Source organism: Tachyglossus aculeatus, chromosome 13 (genome assembly GCF_015852505.1).
Source record: "Tachyglossus aculeatus isolate mTacAcu1 chromosome 13, mTacAcu1.pri, whole genome shotgun sequence".
NCBI classification, from domain to species: domain Eukaryota; kingdom Metazoa; phylum Chordata; class Mammalia; order Monotremata; family Tachyglossidae; genus Tachyglossus; species Tachyglossus aculeatus.
The window spans coordinates 10,653,432-10,677,215 of NC_052078.1; the positions used below are offsets into that span (position 1 = coordinate 10,653,432).

At 42.7% G+C, this 23,784-nt stretch overlaps 1 protein-coding gene and 1 non-coding gene across 3 annotated transcripts in view; one reads left to right on the plus strand and one right to left on the minus strand.

The window, feature by feature from the left end:
* Positions 1 to 22,538, minus strand: part of LARP4B (La ribonucleoprotein 4B) — a 77,989-nt gene extending 55,451 nt beyond the window's left edge. The window contains exon 1 of one of the 2 annotated variants that reach the window (XM_038755493.1): positions 22,519 to 22,538. The gene's annotated coding sequence lies outside the window, so the exon portion shown is untranslated. Of the gene's footprint in view, positions 1 to 14,843; positions 14,869 to 22,518 lie in introns of those variants that run through there. The other variant, XM_038755492.1, reaches the window with a different exon arrangement.
* Positions 19,694 to 19,765, plus strand: TRNAC-GCA. The gene has a single exon. It is a non-coding gene; the product is annotated as a tRNA-Cys (tRNA).
* Positions 22,539 to 23,784: the final 1,246 nt, after the last annotated feature.

Below are 23,784 nucleotides of genomic sequence, written 5' to 3' on the forward strand. Positions count from 1 at the left end.
AGCTCCAAACAAGGAAGTTGCAGGGGTATCTGAACCCAATCAAATCCTCCTGGTTCAGCTTTGACCTGGTCTGGTCTGACAGAAGCCAAAGGACCTAGGAATCCAGCCTACGCCCCTGGTGCAGGGTTCTAAAATATGTAAAAAAAATATACAGATCTTCATTATTTCAATGCTCGTTGGTCACTCCTGTACTACAATGGCACGCAAATGAGTTGGTCAGCCACTCGTATTTATTGAGCACTTACTGTGCGCAAAGCACTGTACTAAGCACTTGGGAGAGTAAAACAATTAACAGACACATTCCCTACTCACAACGAGCTTACTGTCTAGAGAGCACACAATCACACACTGCATGTACACTCACAAGAAGACAGGCACACACATACAAATTCTTCAAGAGAGATTATCTGACCTCAGAACAAGGGCTGGGGTAGGAGTATCTATCCCAGCGCTTAGTACAGTGCCTGGCACATAGTAAGCACTTAAATACCATTATTATTATTACTATTGCTATTATTATTATTAGAGCAGGGGCACACTGCAGTCTGCCACCACCTTGGCAAAGTCATTTTCACACACAACACTTCCGGTCCTTCTCCATTTATTTTCACTCCTGACACTCACAAAAGATAGGTTACACAGTTTTTCACCACAATTCACAGCAAATGGAACGACCTGTGGCTCGAGCCAAGTTTTGGCTTCTCATGGAAAAAGAAAATAGGTAAAGTGGCTGTGAATTGGTTCACACCATCCTGTGGTCATTAACACTGCAAAAGGATCAAATTAGGACTATAAAATTCATTGTTTACCATGAGGTGCTAATAACCAGTGCCGATTATCAAGAAGTGTCAGGAAAAAGTGAAACTCAAAAGTTCATAGGAAATTTTAGCCTTATCAAATTTATGAGTTTTTTTTTTCATCTTCCACAACCTCTTGAATTTCACCTGGTGTGATGAGAGGCCTTGTACTATTTCCATTATTTTCAAATCTCCATAGTTCTGTGGAAGCAATTGTTGACCACACCATTTTTTGGTTAGGTTTCACAGGAATGCAACTACAGCCATTCCCTCTTACAACACTCTTTTGCAATAGTACTACTGATATTTAAGGCCAGTATTTCTTTCAGGACTCTCTCACTTTGACATAGCACTGCAAACACCTCTCTTCTTCAATCTTTTACATATTTTGACTGGCTTTTGACCACCACTCTCCCATCCTAAGCCATCTTAAAAATCACATCTCCTCCAAGGAGCCTTCCCTGACTAAGCCCTCATTTCCTCCACATGTGTCCCCTGCACTGCTGACTCTGTATCCCTTTAAGGACTTGATTTTCACCCCACTCTCGGCCTCATATCACTTACTAAAATTCCAGACTGGGGAGATGGCAGACTGTATGGATATGTATTTTAATGTCTGTCTTCCCCTCTAAACTGTAAGCTTCTTGTGGGCAGGGATCATATTTACCAGCACCATTATATTGGACTTTCCTAAGTGCGTAGTACAGTGCTCTGCAAAAAGCATGTGCTCAATACACACCAATTTACAGCTGAATGGTGATTAGGGCTCATTTCCAAACTGCATTAGATAATGGCAGATGCATTTAGAATAGATAATAACAGATCCCTAGTTTGTTGGCAGCTTCCTGCTGAATAGGATAATGGGATGTGAAAACACTTTGAATATTCAGTAGTTACACAAGTACAGCAGTGTGGTCTGGTGGAAAGAGCACAGGACTGGGAATTAATTCATTCATGCATTTAATTGTATTTATTGAGCCCTTACTGTGTGCAGAACACTGTACTAAGTGCTTGGAAAGTACAATACAGGAATAAAGAGACATTCCCTGCCCACAACGGGCTCACAGTCTGGGGGGGTGGGGGGATGACGACACATCAATACAAGTAAACAGGCCTCGGCATAAATAAAATTATAGATATATACTTATATACTTAAGTGCTCTGGGGCAGGGAAAGGGGGAAAGACTACTGTTCTGCCGAGGAAAGCCCTCCCCAACTCAGGATCCCTCCAGGTCCCAGCTCCGCAAGCGGTCCTTCATCCGGCCGTGCCGCCTGACCCAGGGCGGGGATGACCACTCCACACGCGACAAGTGACACTGTCCTCTGTGGGAGATGGATTTTCACTGTCGCGCAGCTAACCGGGCCGAGGGGCTGCAATACGGAAGTGACCCTTACAAACAGAGAGGAAACACGGTAGAAAAAATTTTAAAAACCCACACTCCAAATCACATCAGCCCAGAAGCCAGGAGTGAGGGAATCTTGAAGGAAGGAAATGTAAAAAAATATGAGAGATGGCATACTGCCCACCTGTTTCATGGATCTAGTTTGCTGACTAGGAAATACTTCCACTTCCAGTGCACAAAATCTTGACAACCTGAAGAGAGTGGGACACTGAAGGCACCAGTTGCAGTCAGTGAGAGAGTGGGGAAAATAAAAAACTGCGTTTCAGATGTATTGAGGGTAGTTCACATGAGAAACTCACACTTGGCCAGGAAGCAAGAGGCAGGGAAACCAAGTTTCCTTCCCAGAAATCACCCCATGCTTCCCTGGGCTCAAGTGGGGCAGAGATATGGAGGTCCACAGGAAAACAGCAAGGGGATTTAGTTTCCTTACTGCCTAGTCCCAGTTCCTTAACTATCCAGCCTCTTTCCTATTATTGCCTTGTTCACACCACGTAACACCCCATTTCCATCTTTTCCAATCACTGCCTGGTTCACTCATTCAATCCTATGAGGATTAACCACATTCTCTTCTAGTTACACACAAAGTTTTCTTTTTACGGAATATAATTTGGGGCCACTGAACTGAGCTAAAGTTAACAACCACCCTAAATTCAGTATCACCCAAGGCAGATATGGAATTAAGGACTCCCATCAACAACTACTAGTGTTTTATAAGCACTAGCAGCCATGACTGAACCAAACAAGGCAAGATTTTTTTTAATTCTGGATTTAATTACACGTGGAAATATCACAACACAGAATACTAAAGGAGAGGTTTTCAAAGTAAATATTTGTAGCTCCTGAAGGTCTGAGACCATCAAAAGTTTGTCTAATTACCATGTCGTGTGGATTTACCAGGCCGGTAGCTTGGAGAACACTGAGAAATCACGTTTAAACTCAAAACACTCACACTGATGTTAAGAACAATGGTGTTCTTAATAAAACTGGTGTTTATTAAATGCTTACTATTTGCCAAGCACTCTAGGAGCTGAAGCAGATACAAGATAATCATATTGGACAGGGTCCCTGTCCCACATGAGACACACAGTCCAAGAGGAAGGGGAAACTGGCATTTTGTAACTTTTTACCAACGAGAAAACCAAGGCACACAGAGGTTACACGACTTGCTGAAGTTCACACCGGAGACAAACGGCAGACCTGGGATTTTAGAATCCAACTCCCCTGTCTCCTAGTCGATCAATCAAGCAATGGCATTTATTGAGCGCTTACTATGTGCACAGCATTGTCACATGCTCTTTACACTAAGCTTCCCTGCCATTTTAAACAAAATATACTCACATCCAAATGATCTCACATTAGACTTCCCTCTCACACCAGATGTATCGCGAGAGGAGGACAGACGGGGTCAGAGACAGACATGTATTACCAAGGGCAAATGCTTCTAGTTGGTTCTCGGGCCCAGGAGAAAGGCCTGTCATCCCGTTCTCGGCTATAAAGCAACCTGAAACACTTCCCCACTTCAGCCCCATAGTGGACTGCTGGCAAACCCCATCTATGGCCAAAACCCAAAATATACCAAATTTTGAGATCTGGTCTGAACCAACTTGTACCCTGGTTAACACTTTGGGGCACTAATTCATCAGTCAAGGGTAAAACAATCACCAGGCTGAAACCCCAAAGGGTTTCGTAGGGGTGATCTCCTCAGGAATCTGTCAGTGAAAAGGGAATAATCATCATTTTGGTATTCATGAAGCACTTTACTTATGGGCCAACCAAGGCTACTGAGTTTACAGTGCACAGAGCACTTTACTAAGACTCCGGAGAGTACAACGGAATAGACACAATCCCTGCCTTCAGGAACAAATTACACTTGAAGCACTACAAAAACTTTTCCAATGAATGCTATTTGAGTATACCCTGTCACCTGATTTTCTTTTGACAGTGATGCATTATTAGACTGAATTCTGCTAGGGAGCAGGAACTGCCTCATCTTGATCAAACTCCAGTCAGCAGCTACAACAACGCTCTGGTGCATTAGGTAGTGGCGACCGGTGAAAAGAGAATGGGCCTGGCAGTGAGAAAACCTTGGCTCCACAGTCTCTGCTCTACCACCAGGCTGCTATGGGACCTCAGGTAAGTCACAACCTCCATGTTCCTCCATTTTCTCATCTTCAAGATGGGGATAGTACCTTCCTTCCTTTTTTTCGGGGGGGGGGGGGGCAGGGTGGGGAAGAGGGGATTAAATGAAATGAGGAATGTAAAAGTGCTTTGGAAAAAAATTAGAAAGGCTCTACAAATTTAAGCTTGCAAATTTGTTGGTTGCAGGCAAAGTGGAAGCTGTTCCACAGTCTGGATGCAGGGCAGTGTGGTGTGGGAATGAAAAGCTGTGCACATGTGTCTACTAACTTTATTGCCATGCCCTCTCCCCAGTGCTTATTACAGGACTCTGCACACAGTACGCACTCAATAAATACCACTGGCTGGAATGAGCAAAAGAAAATTACCACCAGAAGTCTCTACTTCTGAAACCTGGAAATCCTGCCAAAGGATTTGAGTTTTGTACTGTTTTGGATAGCGCATGTACATGTGTGTATAGGGGAACACAAACAACGGAATATGCAACAGTTCCAGGTTTGCTACCCTTTGCTCTTTCTAGCTGCCTTCCCTCCACTAGACCAAGAACCCTGCTTAGGGCAGAAACGGTGTTTGAATCACCTTAAATTTACTCCGATGCTTGATAAATACCATTACTAATACCATTCCAATCCCTGGCCTTCTTGACACTCTCCCTCTGAAGCTAGAATGTGGAGGGACAGCTCAGGGGCAATCCCTGGCATTCTCTCCTTACTTTTATGGGTGAAAAAGTAATCGATGTTTTTTCTTACTCAGTGGTCACAAAGAAGCGTTTAACTCGGGTTCTCTTAGTGGCGTGCACAGGACAGTTTGTAGGGGGTGTGATTCTCCTTTCCTTACAAGTGTGTGTGGAGTTTAGCTGGGGTTCGCTCCAATCCCAATTGTTTTCCTTCTTTGTGAGTGGGGCTGTGTCTGCAGATCACTTTTCCCATCAGTCTCATGAGGGCTCTTGCAAAACAACTTCTCTGTGCCGCAGTCACCTCATTTGTAAAGTGAGGATTAAGGCTGTGAGCCCCATCTTGGACATGGACTGTGTCCAACGTGATTATCTTGTAACAATCCCAGTGCTTAGAATAGTTTCTGGCACATGGTAAGTGCTTAAGAAATACCATTAAAAGAAAAAAAACCACACCCTCCCAATTCAAATTACTCCTTCATCCAAACCCATTCACTATCTCCCCTTGTCCCCACCCCCCGCAAAAAAGGTAAGGCAATTGGCCCATGGAGGGTTGAAATGCACTGGCCTAAAACTCAGAATTTCTTCCATTGTTATGTCTTCAGATCAGACAACTTCGTTAAACACAATCTCACATTTAAATAAGCCCACCTCTAGGCAAAAATTGAGGGATTTAGATACAGCATATTTTAGCCTGAAACAGCCTCAGGTTTTAAGCCCGGTCTAACCAATAATTCATTAATGATCGTTAGATTCACTATATTCAGAGGGAGTGAAACAGCTCTAGAAATACCAACTAGCCACAGTGAAAGGGTCCAATTGTATTATTTGGCTATGGGGGGCCCATGATATAGAGTCTGATTTCTAGTCCTAGAGGATACCTCAGGCCCCCACAATTCGATATGGAACAAGTGTCTTGACTAGGTCAGAAACACCGCGTCTTCCTTGCAGATGCTCGGCCCTCAATCTTCTTGGTGGACCTCAAGCCCTAGGGTCCCAAGTCCTGAACATAAATTTACCCATAAGTATTTTCATAAGAAGAAATGTGACCCACTAGTAAATTTAACTTCCCTGATTTAAAATGTTATTTGCAGCGTGAGGTAATTATATATAAAAGCACCACTATGTTCTGGTTTTACAACACCTTTGCCCCACACACTCTCAAAGAGGCAGATTTACTCTGCCTTCAAAATACTCAGGAACAGACAATAAAGCTCATTAACTAACCACCTCATTGGATTATTTAATGCTACTAGTGAAAACTATTATCACCCACAAAGTCAGGAGATATAAACATAACTGTCCTAGTGCTATCTTTCAAGTTCATTGTATAAGACATTACATAGTCTTACCTTCACTGTACACATGGATGAAACTTGTCAGAAACAGAACTACTCAGATGCTATTAAAAGTTCTAACCAAATATATATTACAGAAAATTGTATTAAGGTAAATTCTACATGAAATGCCCACTCAGGATAAGATTGTAGGAAGAAAATGTGACTTGGCAAATAAAAGCACTAAGAACCTAGAAGAAAAAACCCAAACTCCTGGATGTTATAGACGCAAGCAGCTATGAAAAGTTTTGTTTAGTTTTGCTTCTGAGGACAAAGGGCTGTCCAAGTAAACAGTATCTGGATACTTTCGTGGACATCTGAAATAAATATCTGGGGACTTTTTAAATTTTTTTTCCCCACAACTTAAATTATTTTATGGAATCAAAGCCATCTGCTCCACCCGAAACCTACACATACGCTATGATGGATATCTATAAAATAAATGGCAAATCTTGCTTGTCATATGCTATGATTTTTGTTCAAAGAAGGAAAGAGAAATAATTTCTACATTAACAGAGTCTCTTAACAATACCAATTAAAAAAAAAAACCAAACCAAAATTGCTTGGGATTTAGCCAAAACAGGTGAGGAAACTAAAACTACACAAAGTTCCCCTACCCCATTCTTTTAGCCTGGCCAGGCAAAACCAATGGAGCCAAAAGGACCTCCGTAATGGGCTGTTAGTACTGTTGGTTCTGAAATGAAAGCCAATTTTTCCTTAGCAGACACCGCAAACTCTCTCCCACCCCCTACTCAATTTGGATAGTGGAGAGGTAATGGGGAAGGCAATACTGGATCTTGGAGATGTCAATTCATTTACACGTCACCATAGTAAAAACTGGGACGGACGAGCATAACGTAGAGAAGAAGTTGAAGCTATGGAAAAACTGGTAGGGAGGTAAATTTCTGTGGCAGACCCTTTCAGTTTTCACACGCAGACCGGATGAAGATTTATTTTATGGTCATGGAGGGAGATATTTATTTACAGGGAAAGAGAGTATGCGCCCAGGTGATTTGTCAGTTAGTCCACCTTTTCAGGTTCAGTACCCCTGAGGAACCTGATATTCTGCACAGATCCTTGATTCCTCCCACGGTAAATGTGTTGAAGCAAAGTGCAATGAATCACAGCACTTTAGCCATGAGAGCTCATTTGTTGTCCTCACTAGCCCACTGGGCTTGAAGACGCGTTCACTGTTGCATCCCAAGGGGAGCTACCATTAATCTAAAGGTGGGTTGTCTCTGCTGAGGTCACTGTGGTCATAAATGCTATCTGAATTTTTCTTTTTACTGAATCTTGTTGCCTGCACTTCTCAGTGTGCCCCACCCCTGCCTGTTTAATCGCTGATAGCACTTCATGAACCAGAGGGAAAGTGATCAGTAGGTTGAGCGGGGTGCTAATAGACCCCTACAAACCACTAACACAGAAAAGCACACATGAATACAGCACACATGCCTGGGAGTCAGAAGGTCACGGGTTCTAATCCCGGCTCACCCACTTTTCATTCATTCATTCATTCAATCGTATTGATTGAGCGCTTACTGTGTGCAGAGCACTGTACCAAGCGCTTGGGAAGTCCAAGTTGGCAACATATAGAGACGGTCCCTACCCAACAGTGGGCTCACAGTCTAGAAGACGGTGAAGTCACTTGTCGGCTGGGTGACCTTGGGCAAGTCACTTCACTGCTCTGGGCCTCAGTTACTTCGCCTGTAAAATTATACTTTACATATAATTCATAAAAATAAATTATATTTTACATACAATGTATTTTACATCCAGCCATAATTATTATTATTGAATGGGGATAGGGACTGTGAGACCCATGTGGAACAGGGACTGTACCCGATTTGCTTCTATCCACCCCAATGCTTAGTACAGTGCCCGTACTTAAATACCACAATTACTATTTATCAATTCCTCCATGCAGATAGTTGGTCCTGAGCTCCGGCGGACAGGGCTTCTCCAGGGTTTGATACCATCCAAGGGGCATATAATTCCTCCTCTGTAACTGCACCTGCAGTACCTGCTCTCCTGTGGAGCAGGTGTAGAGTAAAAGTGACGTGGATCTTGACATTTTGATTTGGCTACACCTCTAGGAAAGCAATAAGCTAGGTGCACAGTTCACAAGCTCCTTTGTTTGGGGCTTCTAGCACTAGGAGCCAAGAGGAAATGAGATATTTGGAAGAACCTAGAACAAGGGTAAGGGGAGAATCGATCGTATTTATCGAGCGCTTGCTGTGTGCCGGGCACCGTACTAAGCCCCGGAGAGAGTACAACACGATATAATGGACATATTTCCTGCCCACAATGAACTGAAGAAAAACCTTAAAACCACCTACCTTAGCACTGCCAGTTTTAACTGCACGCTTAAAAGTGTACTAAGTACTGTTCGCTGCATTTCAATACTACAGGCAGGAGATGCAACATCCTTATACATTTTTTAAATAGACCGTGCTCTCTTCTAACACATAGGCTGCATTCTTGCAGAACTGCTCATGAAGGAAGCCAAACTGCAGTACTTCCCCCCGTGCCCGACACCAACTGCACATCAAGAAGCAGCGTGGCTCAGTGGGAAGAGCACGGGCTTTGCTTAGAACAGTGCTTTGCACATAGTAAGCACTTAATGAATGCTATGATTATTATTATTTGGAGTCAGAGGTCATGGGTTCAAATCCCGGCTCTGCCAACTGTCAGCTGTGTTGTGACTTTGGGCAAGTCACAACTTCTCTGTGCCTCAGTTCCCTCATCTGGAAAATGGGGATTAACACTGTGAGCCCTCCGTGGGACAACCTGATCACCCTGTAACCTCCCCAGCGCTTTGCACATAGTAAGTGCTTAACAAATACCATCATTATTATTATTATCAATCAGTGGCATTTATCGAATGCTTACTCTGTGCAGAGTGCTGTGATAAGCACTTGGGAGAGTGCAATACACTAGAATTAGTAGTCGCACACCTGTTTCTTTGGGCTGCACTGCCTTCAGACAGTACTGTGTAGTCAGAGGAAACCTGCCCGAATTCTGCAGTTGTGTTTGAGAAAAGCAGCGTGGCCTAGGAGAAACAGCACAGGCCTGGGTGTCGGAGAACTTGGGTTCTAATCCCAGCTCTGCCACTTGCCTGCTTTATGACCTTGAGCAAGTCATTTCACTTCTCTGTGCCTCAGTTCCATTAGGCTTTGAGCCCCACGTGGGACCTGATGGCCTTGGATCTACTCCAGTGCTTAGAACAGTGCTTGACACAGAGAAAGCACTTAACTAATACCACTATTAGGTGTTCTAGCCACAATCTAGCCACATTTTGGCTAGATACCATTATTAGGTGTTCTAGCCAAAATGTGGACACAGTCTCACAGAACCGAGCATTTACAGATGTAAAAAAAATCAATAAAGTATTTTTTTTTTTAAGAAAAGAGACCAGATGTAAGCAAAGCAAACAGTAAGTATGTACTGGTCTGTTGGTGAAAATGAATAGTTTTACCAGATGACATTCACCATGCCTACGCAAGAGAAACAAGCACACTGTGTTGCCAGTCTAGTCTGTAATTTATGACAGAAACGATGAGCTTGGTTACCTTATAATGAACATTGCTGGAGGTCACCATTCTGCCTGTAAATTATTCTTATGTGTTCTCACGCTGCTTAGGGTAAATTTTGCAGTGCCATTTAATGAATGTAAATCCACCCTCATGGAAGCTTTTATAATATCCCCGCCATAATGAGAAACTTTTTTCCTCTCTCAGAATGCTGAAATAACCCCAAGCTTCTCCTTTTCACCTCTTCCCTCGCCTCCCCATCCTGGCTCCCAGTGGAAAAGCCCTTTCTGCAGCTTTCCTTGATTTAGTCACAGAGTAAAAGATGGAGCTGACACTTCAACCAGAATTGCCTTCGCTACATGAAATTACCAACATTGGCTTTACTGCTGTTTGTTGAATGCTGTACATCCTACACATGGCTTATGGTTTCTTTCTGTAGACTGTAAACTCGTTCTGTAAACTCGTTATGGGCAGGAAACGTGTCTGCTAACTTTACTGTACTGTCTCAAATGCTAACAAAGTGTTCTGCACATAGTAAGTGCTCAATAAATATTACTGATTGATTGATTCTCCAGCAAATCATAAAAACCAACAAGATTTTCCTGTATTTTAATCACTGCTCTGGAAACATTTTATTTCTGTGCAACAGTGTAAATCTAAACCTACACTGGAGCAAGCAAACAAATTGGTAGGACTAATAGGCAATCACTTTTCACTATAAAATTTCTAAATACCAGTATCTGTTCAATTAAGCATTATTTTACTTTTTGCAACGGCCATAGTCCTCCATGACAACAGTAAAAAGTCCTTAGGTCATCCTCCCAGAATAAACAAGTTCTTCAGCAGAACTCACACATACACATCTATTTTACCGGCTGTCAAAAATCCTATAGTTTTTTTTAATAAAGAAAAGAAGAACACCAAGTATTTCACAATCTCTCTCAAATGTATATTTTAAAGGACAAGAGGCTAAATAGAGCTAAGGTACTTTGGTCTACATGAAAAAAAACCTGTTAGGAACAGGAAGTGGGAAGTTGAAGGGGAAAAAAAAGAAAAAAGAAAAATTACCCTTATATTACATTTGCTTTATTACAGTGTTTGAAAAAGACTGTTGTCCAGCTTCACAGTAGATACAACCAAGTAGTGCTGGAACACTCTAGATGTCAAATAATGGTCATCTGTTTGTTTTTTTTTCAACTGTTTCTTTGGGCAATTGATCAGTATCACTCGACAGGTCAAATTTATTTGGAAAAAATATATCCATTCATTCATTCAATCGTATTTATTGAGTGCTAACTGTATGCAAAGAACTGAACTAAGTGCTTGGGAGAGTACAGTTTAACAATAAAAGGACACATTCCGTACCTACAACAAGCTTACTGACTGAATTGGTTAATTTGTCGTTCAATAAACTGAGTCTTGAAGTGTAATGATAGACATTTACAGCTAAAATATAATTTTAAGATACTAAATTGTTAAATGTATATCTAGTAAAAATATGTAATGACATTGTTACAGGTTTGCTTTACTGACATAAAAGGCATTATATTAGTATTTTTAAACTAGGCAGCATATATTGAGGCCTAATAATGGAAGTGGAACCAAGTTACCTTACAGTAAAAAATACAATTTTGGCACTAACTTACTTACTGACTAACTTAGACAGTAATAATCCTAGACAGTAATAATAGCCAATAAATAATCAGAGAGAAAAACAGGTTAAATAATCTAAATTATACCCTAACCAACTAAGCAGAAAACAGGTGAAAAATGTTGGGTGATATAACTGGATTAGCAAGTCTCTGCACAAGAGCAAATATATCATTAGTTTCTGACAAAAAGGTGAGATAAATAAATAGCATGAAAAGAAAATGCAGTAACCACTTTAATATGCCCAAATTGATGCACTGCCTATTAAAGCTTTAAAGACCAAATAATAGTTTAAAAACAGATGGACATTCATGACCTTCTGTAACATCAGCTCTCAAAAGACTTGTGGCATTTGACTTTGTGATATGAAACTGAGTTTCTTTTTCCCCAGTGTGGACATATTATGAGAAAATACTTCCTTGAAATAAAAGATCGCCCTCATAAGTAAAAAGTAACAAATCTATGCTCTTGAGAAGAATGATACAGAACTTTGGTCAGTTCTTGATATTTCACCATTAGGAGTGTTATTTTGGATTGTTGTTCCAACTTGATTTCAGAATTCATTAAGATTAGGGCACCATGGCCCTCCCTCTGCCCATCCGCCAAGCTAGCTCTCTTCCTCCCTTCAAGGCCCTGCTGAGAGCTCACCTCCTCCAGGAGGCCTTCCCAGACTGAGCCCCTTCCTTCCTCTCCCCCTCATCCCCCTCTTCATCACCCCCATCTTACCTCCTTCCCTTCCCCACAGCACCTGTATATATGTATATATGTTTGTACATATTTTTTACTCTATTTATTTTATTTGTACATATCTATTCTATTTCTTTTATTTTGTTAGTATGTTTGGTTTTGTTCTCTGTCTCCCCCTTTTAGACTGTGAGCCCACTGTTGGGTAGGGACTGTCTCTATATGTTGCCAATTTGTACTTCCCAAGCGCTTAGTACAGTGCTCTGCACATAGTAAGCGCTCAATAAATACAATTGATGATGATGATGATGGAAAGAGCACAGGTTTGGGAGTCAGAGGTTGTGGGTTCTAATCTTGGCTCTGCCACTTGCCAGCTGCATGACTTTGGACAAGTCACTTCACCTCTCTGTGCCTCAGTTACCTCATCTGTAAAATGGGGATTAAGACTGTGAGCCCCACATGGGGCAACCTGATTACCTCGTATCTACCCCAGCCTTTAGAACAGTGCTTGGCACATAATAAGCGCTTAAATACTACTATTATTATTAAAATTTGAAAAGGGGATCATAGTTTCTAACCAAAAGCAGATTTCTCCTCATTCCATTTTATTCTACTTCAGAATGATATATTTCTGCCCAAAGCTTACATAGAATTAATTCAAGCAACATCACCAGTCAAGTTACCAATTGTTACCTCACGTTTTTTTAAAAAACTGGGTATAGTAAAATCAGCATTCCTTCATCTACCAAAGGCATTCGATCTAATCACCTTTCACTAGAATTACTCTTTAATGTTGCCAAAACATGCACTTGTAATAAAGGTTCTCGCATCACAGAAAAAGCCCGTCAGATTATTCCCGAAACTGTTCAAACAAGGTATTTGTCTACCAATCAATCTTTGCATTCAGGACTTCACTGTACGGCTAAGTCAGGAGTTGGCTTTCTTTGAACAGTAGGCTATATTTAAAGAAAATGTGCAGTCTGACAGCTGTTAAAGTAGAGAAACGAATCAATGGTATTTACTGAGTGGTTACTGGGCACAGAGCACTGTCCTAAGCACTTGGGAGAGTACAATACATAAGCTGGTAGATATGTTCCCTGACCACAAGATTACAGCCTACACTCTTAAAACTCCTCACCATTGGTTTTAAAACACTCAGTCACCTTGCCCCCTTCTATCGCATCACCATCAATCGTATTTATTGAGCGCTTACTGTGTGCAGAGCACTGTACTAAGCGCTTGGGAAGTACAAATTGGCAACATATAGAGACAGTCCCTACCCAACAGTGGTCTCACAGTCTAAAAGGTATCTCATCTCAATACTCTCCTTCTACAACCCAGCCAGCACACTTCGCTCCTCTAACTGTGCCCTGATCTGGTCTATCTCGCCGCTGTCCCCTTGCCCACGCCCCGCCTCTGGTCTGGAACGCTCTCCCCTTCCTCAAAATTTGACAATTACTGAAGGCACACCTCCTCCAAGAGGCCTTCCCGAAGCCCCCCTTTCCTCTTCTCCCACTTCTATCTCTGTGGCCCTCACTTGCTCCCTTTCCTCCCTCCCAGCCCCACAGCACTTACGTGCATATCTGGCATTTATTTATATTAATGTATGTCCGTCCATCCCCTCCACTCCCCAAGACTGTAAGCTTGCTGCGGGCAGAGAATGCGAATGTTTATTGTTTTGTATTATCCTCTAAGAGCTTAGCACAGTGCTCTGCACATCATAAGCACTCAAATACGACTGAATGAACGAATAAGATGTCTCTACCACCAGTTACTAGAACTTATGCAGTGTGAAAAGTCAATTATTTGACCTAACTGGACATGAGGTAGCTCTGACATTCTGTCAGTTCTCCCACTGCCCGCTCTGAGTACAATGGCCTGCCAAGGATTTTCATAACAATCAAATCAGCAGTATTTATTGTGCCTTGTCAGTGAGTAGGGCATTGTATTAAGCCCTTGAGCGAGTACAATAGTTGGTAGACGTGATCTAGTGGAATTATAATTCTGAGGAGCTTTGGCCCCGGGAGATTTTCATCTCATGAGACAGATTCCATATTACTTTCCAACTTTCATACTCGGCAGGTTTAGGAAGTTGAAGGCTGGTAGAAAAGACCTGACTCACCAGAGGGGTGGGGCAGCTTCCCCCTGCCCACACCTGGATTCCGCGTACAACCCAGCCTGCAGAGATAGCGGGGAGGGGCCGGAGGAATGAGAAGTATAGGATTTTAGTGCCCACAAATGGAAGGGGCACATGAGACAAGCAGCCGTAGGACTTGAGGCACTTTCAGAAGGTGGTCAGGGCTAGATTAACCTTGGGGCATTGACTCCTATTTGCCGCCTCCCCAAAGAGTGCACGTTGGCCCTGGTTATCCTGTCGGTCTTGGAAATGCCACCTACTCCACAGCCGCTTGGCTGACTTTAACTCTCTGCTAGTCAAAATCCACTGCCAAATTGGGATGAGTTCACAGAACCTGGAAAATAGAACCATAATTCTAAGTGATGTTCTAACATAATTCTAACAAACTGGGGAGACGGCCCTACAAACTGGGAAAGGCAAACACTACCAATACAGGAAGGGGAGAGACAAAATGGACAATAGGCCAATACAAAAATGGAAGGCAATCATAACTGACCACATGTTGGATGAATCAGCAGTGAAGGCCTTGTGCTTTTTTCTTAAATAGTAGTGCTATTGTGTAAGGCAAAAACAGCATGAAGAGTTGTAAAGAAGATCCCCAACTTCATTCTGTACTGGGTGAACTCATATTGTGTCCAGGTGTAGAAAACCTGAAGTGTTCAGGGTAGAAAATAGATTCTGTGAGAATATGTGAAGAAACTTGGGTGGTTTAAACCTAGAGACAAGAGGGTCAGGCAACAACTAATTAACAGACTTCAAGTATATGAAGGGATTTTATTGGGGGTGGGCACGAGGTGGACTGGTTGTCCTCCACAGACTTTAACTGAAGCGGGAAAAATTTTGATGAGACATTAAGAACGGCTTGATTCTCAGGACAATAAAATACTGGAATGGGCTAACAAGGACACTCTCGCTCCTTGGACAGGTGTTCAGCCACTCAATTGCCCAGGGGACTGAACTATACGTGATCTCGCGAAATCGCGAGGGGAAATCGCTGTTCTCCAATGTTGTAATGAGAAGCAGCGTGGCTCAGTGGAAAGAGCACGGGCTTTGGAGTCAGAGGTCTAGGATTCAAATCCCGGCTCCGCCAACTGTCAGCTGTGTGACTTTGGGCAAATCACTTAACTTCTCTGTGCCTCAGTTCCCTCATCTGTAAAATGGGGATTAAGACTGTGAGCCCCCCATGGGACAACCTGATCTCCTTGTAACCTCCTCAGCGCTTAGAACGTGCTTTGCACATAGTAAGCGCTTAAAAAATGCCACCATTATTATTAATGTTAAACCCTGACTGCCCTAGCCCCAGCGAGGGAGAGGGAAGGGAGAGTCCACCTGAATCAGTTACTTCAAATAACGACCTCTAGACTGTGGGCAGAGTTCCCTGTGGGCAGTGAACATGTCTACCAACTCTGTTGTGCTGTACTCACCCAAGTACTTAGTACAGTATGCTGCACATGCTAAATGCTTAATAAGTACCTTTGATGGACTGATTGATTGATCTGGGCTGTTGGTCTTCAGGACCAAGAATACTATTCCTGGAGTTTCTTGCCCACTAAAGTGAGGTGTGGGGTCCCTAGGCCCCAACTGTCTAAATCTGGGGAAGTTGGATTACTGGGGGATTCCCTCACCTCTCTCCCTCACCCCTCTATTCACGGCACCATTGGGAGAGCTAGGGGTAAATATTTTGCCTCTCCCTTCCACAGCAGGGTCTGGGGCGGGAAGAATATGAAAAATTCTAGTGGCCTGCCTGATGTAGTAGGAAAGGAACAGAAAAATTTAGATCCTTCTTTTGTACAGGAAGACAGTGAAGCAGACAATGCTGGCAAAAGTTTAAGTGAAACCATAGTCAATTGGGAGGAGATAGCCACCTAGCAGGAAAATCCTGCCTCACTGGCCTCAGGAAAAGCTGGAAATGATCTGTATGTTAGGACTGATACGGAGCTTAGTCCACTCTCTGATCTAGTGGGTATCTACTTTTGGAGAATTTTTCACCACGAGCAGCACTGAAGCGAGTTGGTGAACTTGGGGCTTGGTAAATACAACCCTCTTCAGAAAAGACTAGAAAAGCAAATGGAAGTTGGGTCTCCTGGTACACAAAAGCACTGGGCTGGGAATTAGGAGCTCCAGCTTCTCAGTTCCAGCTCTGGCACAACCTATCTGCAAAATACTCAGTACAGTCACCTCACTCGGTGACTGTTTAGTCACCTCATTAGTTCATACTGTGGTGTGAACTAATGACGCGACAAACCGGGGGGGGGGGGGGGGGGGGGGGTTTGAGATGAGAAAAGTCACCACTCTACTTTTACAAAACCTTTTTCAAAAATGCTGAGGTGATGACCTTTAGACTTTACTTCCACTGTGGATGTGGAACTAAGTTACGGAGGCCAACTTCTTTAAAAGGTGCTGTCTTTTCAAGCAGAAGGCTCAGAGTTTCAAAGTGATGTAAAAGATTTAAAACCAGGTACTTTGAGTTCTTTCAAAAGGCAGGTTTTCAATACATATTCTGGCTAGGACATTATTAGGGTGGTAGAGGACGCTTGTTGTACTCACCCAAACGCTTAGCACAGTGCTCTGCACACAGTAAGTGCTCAATACCACTGAATGACTAATCGATACATCTGCATCATAAACCTGGTTGGCTACAGCACGCCACGTTATGCACAGGAATGGCTTCTGTGAGTGCAGTCGTTAGAGTAAATGAAGTTTTTCCAAAAATGCAATCTTCATGTTATAGAACTCAAACGTCGGTCTACTTCAACTGAACTGTTTGGAAAAAAAAAATCTAAACTATCATGCTAAGAATCTGGAAATAAGTATGCTAGTTTCTTGGAAAAGGAGGAGTAGAAAACGAAAGTTTTCTAAAATATGATTTTGGAATCGCTTTTATAACTGGCTTTAACTTGTGCAAGCACATATGTGGGTGTTTTTAGAAGCAGTGTGTCTCACATGGAAAGCTGATTTCTCAATGACTTACTGTGTGACCTTAAGCAATTGCTTAATCTTTCTGGATTTCAGTTTCTCCATCACTCAAATGGGGAAAATGTCTTTTACCAGTTGCACAAGTATTTGAGGATGAGTAACAAAAAGCAAGTGCTTTAAGCTCTTCTGAATTCCCAGCTATCACAGAAAGTAGCATTATTTACTTCATTGAAGAGGTTAAGAACTGTTGTAATTTGCATGAAATTCTCAGTTTGAGAGAGCAGTACGCACTTAAATTCTGAAATCATGCCACACTATTATGCTCACAGCAGGAAGCGGGCAAGCAAAAACAGTTCTTTGAGGATGGTGGACTAAATGGGTGGCACAGAGATCACGGTACAGCACAGCATGTTACTTTTCTCTTCGGTCAGAGACCTTCTTCACCAAAAAAAACATTGGGTAAGAACAAAAACGCTGATATTCCCAAAGTCTGAACGTAGGACAAATGTCGGGGGCGGTTTGGGTGCTACTTGAGTGCTAGAAGAGAGACAAGATTTCAGTTGAATTTTGAAGAACTGTACAACATATTTTTCCTCGTTTAGATTTTTACAGACGATTTTGTATTGCAGCCTATCTACAAAGATTAGAGGACCCAATTTAAGAAGGGAAAGTGGCAAAAACCAACTCAAACTCCACCTCACACTAAGTTTATTGTCACTTGAAAGATCTGGTTGTATCTAACACTAATTCAGAATACTAAATGGTCTAAATCCACCAACTTTGTGACTGTCAGGACCCTCATGATGGATTTCTGTGCAGATATTAGACTAGCACTGAAATGATTCACGTTTCAAAGACATGTGTTTTGACACATAATTCAGTTTTTATCCAGACAAGCCATACTTTACTCCAATACATTAAAATGCTTAAAATTTTTCCTTAAAAATATTTACGTAAAACACTTATGCTCCCACTGATGAACACTCTGATTTCTACTTCTTGATGGAGTCCATAATTTTCTATTTCTCGAAGGAGTCTTCAGCAGCTGGTGCCTTAAAGAATAGTGAAAATATCACTGTAATAGGCTCTCTGTGAAACAGAGGTAGCCCGATAAACGTTATTTTAATGAGACGAACGGTAGCACAAATGACAAAGTTACCTCACTTAATGGAAAAAGCAAGGATAATTCAAGATTTCACAGAACGAGTATTGTTCTAATTCAGAGGGCAAAAACGCCAAGAGTTGAACTTGTAATTTTCAGGCCAATTCTCAAGCCTTCATTTACACCAAGGGATGAAAATGACACTATCACAACAGTTAAGGCTAGTTGGGCTAGTCTTTTAAAATTTAAGACAAAATGACAAACTTGGACCTCACAGAATACACTGTACACTTGTCTTCAGCTATTTCATGAGATTTGAGAGAAAACTACGCTCAGTTTGTATTGTACTCTCCCAAGGGCTTAGTACAGTGTTCTGCACACAGTAAATGCTCAATAAATTCCACTGATTGATTTAGAAAACCAGGATGGAGACTGCCAAAGTGCTAAAGGACGTAGTTGATAGGTTTATTAAGTGGGCTGCATGTGAAGCGTGCTTCTGGTTCAAATATACAGCATGCCAAGGGAAACTATCTCTTTGAACAAGATCAAAGTTACTAAAACAGAAAAGCTGAACACCTGTGGTCATTTTTTAAAAAGTAGCAGTTTTTTTTTTTAACGAAACAGGATCTTTTACTTTAATTGGAATCGAGCCAGGCCAGTGAGGCGATTACATTCCACCTACCTGAACACACTTTCTGCTTTATTTGGCAATTCTATTTTTCCACTTCCTGTCCTCACACACAAGCGGTAACGCTGGTGAGATTTTATTACTTGCACTGTACCCCAGAAAGGAAGAGTTTCAGTGCAAAAGATTAAAAGAAAGCAAGTGTGCATATATAGAAGTGACACACAGTGCCGTGCAATGTGCAAATGAGAATATAGGGATCGCCAAGAATTGCACTAAGTAGTCTTATATCCATATCCTGTTTCGGCAATTTGGAAAGGATGGAATTAAACACTCTAGTGCAGGTGAAAATAGCTGGGCAGAAACATTCTCTGGCTTTTGGCTATTGTCCTGTTTTTTTCCCAGTTACTTGTATGACCATTGCTTCAAAATGGGGCAACCTGAGATGGTGTCACAGTTCGAAAGTAAATGTCACTACAGGTTCCATTCCCAAAAAAGAGAAAGATTTGGAATTTATTATTACTTTCACGGAAAGACTCTCCCAAACCTGAGTTCTAATCTCGGCTCTGCCATTTGCCTGCTATGTGACTTTGGGCAAGTCCCTTTACCGCTCCGTGCCTCAGGTTCTTCATCTGTAAAATGGGGAATAAATACCTGTTCCTGCCAACCTCTCACCCACCTTCTCCCTTTGACCCCTAGGTTGGGGGGTATAGCTCAGGGGTAGAACATCTGACTGCAGATCAAGAGGTCCCGGGTTCAAATCCAGGTGCCCCCTGGAAAGCCTTAATTTCCTTCTAGACTGTGAGCCCACTGTTGGGTAGGGACCGTCTCTGTGTGTTGCGACTTGTACTTCCCAAGCGCTTAGTACAGTGCTCTGCACACAGTAAGCGCTCAATAAATACGATTGATTGATTGATTGACCTGGACCTCCCTCATATACAAAAGGTCACCACTCGAAGATTAACTAAAATCGCATCTCCCCCAAGAAGCCTTCCCCAATTAAACCCTCACTTCCCCTGCTTCCTCTCCCTTCTGCCTCTCCCTTGCACTTTTTTTAAAATGGTATCTGTTAAGCGCTTACTATGTGTCAAGTGCTGTTCTAAGAGCTGGGGTAGATGCAGATCAGTCAGACTGGACACAGCCTCTGTCCCACATGGAGCAGTCGAAGCAGGAAATACATCCTGGAGAAGCAGCGTGGCTCAGTGGAAAAGAGCACGGGCTTTGGAGTCAGAGGTCATGGGTTCAAATCCTGGCTCCTGCACTTGTCGGCTGTGTGACTTTGGGCAAGTCACTTCACTTCTCTGGGCCTCAGTTCCCTCATCTGTAAAATGGGGATGAAGACTGTGAGCCCCATGTGGGACAACCTCATGACCTTGTATCCCCCCCAGCGCTTAGAACAGTGCTTTGCACATAGTAAGCACTTAATAAATGCCATTATTATTATTATCCTTTATTCACCCTGCAGCACTTACGCACAGGTCCTGGTTCTCTCCCATTTCCCCTACCTGTAACAGAGAAGCAGCATGGCCTAGTGGATAGAGCATGGGCCCGGGAGCCAGAAGGACCTAGGTTCTGATCCCGGCTCTGCCACTTGTCTGCTGTGTGCCCTTGGGCTAGTCGCTTAACTTCTCTGGGCCCCACTTACCTGATCTGTAAAGCACGGATTAATATTGTGAGCCCCATGCGGGACATGGACTGTGTCCCAGTTGATCAGCTTATCTTTACCCCAGAGCTTAGAAGAGTGCCTGGCACATAGTAAGCACTTAAATACCACAAAAAAAAAAAATTATGTCATTGTCCGCCTCATCCTGTAGACTCTAAACTCCTTAAGGGTAGGGATTAGCCTCTAACCCCCCCAACCCCCCACCAAGTAAGCACTCAATTCGATTGACTGATGTGGGACAGGACCTTTCTCATCTGATTGTATTGTGCCACCCGAGTAGGGTGTGTGGCAAGTAACAAGCACTTAAATACCACAATTATTAAGCAGACTTTCGAGACTAAACTGATCTACAAGCAGAACTCTGCACTGACAGCCCTGACTTAACAGTCAATATCAATCAACAATACTGAGCGCTTACTCTGTGAAGAACCCTTATACAGCACACTTGGGACAGAACAAGTGTTAGTTTATATGATCCCTGCCCTCAAGAAGCTTACAATATAAAGTTTGTTTCTTGAATCTCTTTGCCAGCCAACTGTGGTCCAAACATAAGTCCAAAAAGCCCAGGTTAGTAGAAAATGTCATTAACCTTCCCAATGTACCTCGTTCTCCCACAACCTGGGGGCTGAATTCTTGCAAAACCCCATGTTAAGGAAAACTAGTTCTGTTCTTTGCCCAATCCCGCACGTCTCCCGACACCATGGCGCACTGTATCCAAACAAGCTCCCATCATTGGACAAACGCTCCCTAGTTTCCTAACCAATTATGGGCCAACTGAGAGTACCTGGAACTATCAAAACTGGTTGCTTTCTTTATGTATTACAAACGCACCTGGATCTATGACCTTTGGACATCTGATCATTGCCCCAATCACAAGGCACTCAGGTACATACCTTTAAATCATATATTATAAATTATGGAATTATTCATATTAATGTTTGTCTCCCCCTCTAAACTGTAAGCTCGTTATGGGCAGGGAACATTTCTAACTCTGTTGTACTATACTCTCCCAAGTACTTGGTACAGTGCTTTGCAAATAGTAAGTACTCAATAAATACTCCCAATTGAGGAAAATGAATTTCTAAATTAGTGAGAGTAAGAGATACAGTAACTCCAGGCTATAGGGGAGGCCTGGCTAAATACTGAGTGCTTTCCTCACCTGTTAACACTCATTTAATATTTTTATTTAAAAAGGGAATGCTTGGAAAATGCCACCGAAGCAGAAAAGACCGGTTGGGGGGGGGGGGGCAAAAATCCAAAGACTCCTCAACTTAAGTATGTATGAAAAAGAGAAAACACAAGAGATGGAGCCTGGTGACAGAGCTAAAAATGATTTAGCCAGTACAGCGAAAAATTAAATGAGAGGACATCATACAGGACTGATTTAGAGGGAAACCCCCTTACCTCAAAAGTTTTAGGTGAGCCCGGTTTTAAATGGGTCATTCTCTCCTCATGCCAAATGTAGTTTCAACTATTTGACTTTTGAAAACTGACTGCCCTAGCATTTTCTGAAGAACTGTTCACCTTATTTTCTGATACTAATGATAATGTCACCCTGCCACTTCCCCCACCAAAAGTCAATAAAAAGTTATGTAGCTCATTAGTGAATCTGCTTCACTGAGGACACTAAGAGACTCACTGGGGTCATTCCCCACCCTCTCCCCCGAGAACACCCAGCTCAATTCACTAATCTAAATTCTACCAAATGCTCTTCTGGCCATATCAGCACCAGATGTGTGTTCCCCAAAACTCTCAAGAGTGGTCTTGGGGGTGGGGAGTCTTTTCACTTGACCACCTGACTGGAAATAGTGTTGATTTATATCCACACATAAGAATATCTTACACAGCCACACTGTGGCACTCACAATGCATGTCGTTCTGCGGGGTAGGAGGCTCTTCAGACCCTCGAGCCCCACTATTACGACATCTGTGGTGAGAATGAGAGGAGAAAGAAAAAGAGAAAAGAGCAGAAGATGAGAAAAGGCAAATGGAAGGAGAAAGATAGATAGAAAGCACTTTCTTCCCACGCTGTCCCGCCAGTCCCACCTTAACACCTTTCCCCTTGGCTCAGATTTTGGTTTCTGGGCACTGAGGGTCTGACCACCCTATTATTTTCACCTGAATCTCTGGTCTGCAGATACATGTCCTAATGTTTTATCAGGGAGGAGGGCTGCAGCGATGCCATCCTTCAAAAGCTAAAACACATACACTTCCTCATACTCACAAAAAATCCATTTCTTTATCTTTTCTTACAGCCAGGGAACATTTCCACACAGCAAAGCCTGTAGACAGTAGTCCCTCTAGACTCTAAGCTCGTTACGGGCAGGGATCGTGTACACCCACTTTGTTATGCTGTACTCTCCTAAACACTTAGTACAGTGCTCTGCACACGGTAAGTGCTCAATAAATACGATTGATTGAGCGACGACTGAATGAACCTAATTTCAAAACCTTGATACCCTTGTCCCCAAAAATGATGGGAATAATTTTGTTTGTTTTAACAACTGAAACAACGGGAAGCCCACATAATAATAACCGTGTGGTATTTGTTAAGCGCTTACTATGCGGCAGGCACTGTGCTAAGCGCTGGGGTGGAAACAAGCAAATTAGAAAATCTGATCACCTATACAACCACAACAGAGGAAAAAAACCCAGGACAGAGCCGACTGCTCCACAGAGCACTCCTGGGAACCGTATATACGGGAACACTTGGCCTAGCAGAAAGAGCAGAGGGCTGGGAATCAGGACACCTGCGTTCTCATCCCAGCTCCACCACTTGTCTGCCGTGGGAAGCTGGGCAAGTCACTTCCCATCTTTGTGCCTCAGTTTCCTCAACAGAGAATGACTGTTCTCTCTTCCTCTTGGACTGTGAGTCTCAAGCAGGTCAAAGACTGTGTCTTAGCTGAGGGTGCTGTATTTAGTAAGGTGTTTGGCACCTCCAAAGTGCTTAACAAACAGCAGTGTTATTTAACCACTCACACAAAAGACAACACTGTAAAACAAGCCCTGGGGTAACAGTAAACGGAGAAATAAAATTATCAGAGTCCTTCTATGTGCCCAGGCAAGAGTCCCAATACTTAGAGGATTACACATTGCCCTCTTGGTTAACTGGTTAATGTTCAGTCCCAATC